General features: G+C 42.3%; 1 pseudogene; it reads right to left on the bottom strand.

Annotated features, from left to right (window-relative positions):
• Positions 1-249: 249 nt before the first annotated feature.
• LOC121016897 (uncharacterized) lies at positions 250-344 on the bottom strand (annotated as a pseudogene).
• Between the last annotated feature and the right edge of the window lie 509 nt (positions 345-853).

The raw sequence follows: 853 nt of genomic DNA, 5'->3' as shown, positions 1-853 counted from the left end.
TAGGCCCGGTGTTCTCTACACTAGATCATTCTGCCTTTCAGAATTAAGGGCCAATCAGACAATAAGATCATTCCACAACCAGGCACCTGGCAGGTTAGAGCTGAAAGAGACCCCTTTCCGTATTTAGTTCAAGCCCTACCTTCCTAGATATTCAGTAAAAATATCTAATTAGAAAAAAATGTGAATCGTTTGACTGTATACCTATAAATATTATCCCTGGAAAGAAAAGGAACATTTGGTAAATGTACAAAAGATATGGGAAAAATTTGCATGTTATCCTTGTGGAGGGACCATGTTAATCTTGTCTGTATTGTTCCGGTTTTAGTATACATGCTGCCGAGCACTCTCCAGAATATTTTAAAATGAATATACCACGATAGAAAACACCAAAATGTATCACATATAGTAAAGGTCAGTATTGTTTTGTGAGACTTTTGTGTTGGTTGCATATATTTGTAGATACTGCGGGTCATGATATAGAATTTATTTCATGCTGGGGATTGTGCTAACAAATGGCGGAAGGCCACTGGTGTGGTAGAAAGAGCATTGGGAAATGGGCTCAGTTACTGGACTTGAGGCATTGCTCTGCCAGTAACCACCTGCGTGAGCTTGGCCAAGGAACTTAACCCATCAGGGCTCCATTTCTTCATTTTTAAAATGAGAGGGTCGAACTAGATGTTTTTGAGATCCCTTTCCCTAAGATTCTATCATTCTGGTGATTCTCTCATGGCATCGATGAGGCACAAAAGCCTTTGCAGCAAGGAAGGTGGGTGGAGAGAGGTGTCAGGAGCAGCAAGCAAGCACGAGCCGGGTGCAGACACACAACTTTCCCACAACAGCTGCTGCCCCGGTG

Source organism: Herpailurus yagouaroundi, unplaced genomic scaffold (genome assembly GCF_014898765.1).
Source record: "Herpailurus yagouaroundi ecotype Mexico unplaced genomic scaffold, PumYag 29, whole genome shotgun sequence".
Lineage (NCBI taxonomy): Eukaryota > Metazoa > Chordata > Mammalia > Carnivora > Felidae > Herpailurus > Herpailurus yagouaroundi.
This window is presented reverse-complemented; position numbering and strand designations above follow the sequence as displayed.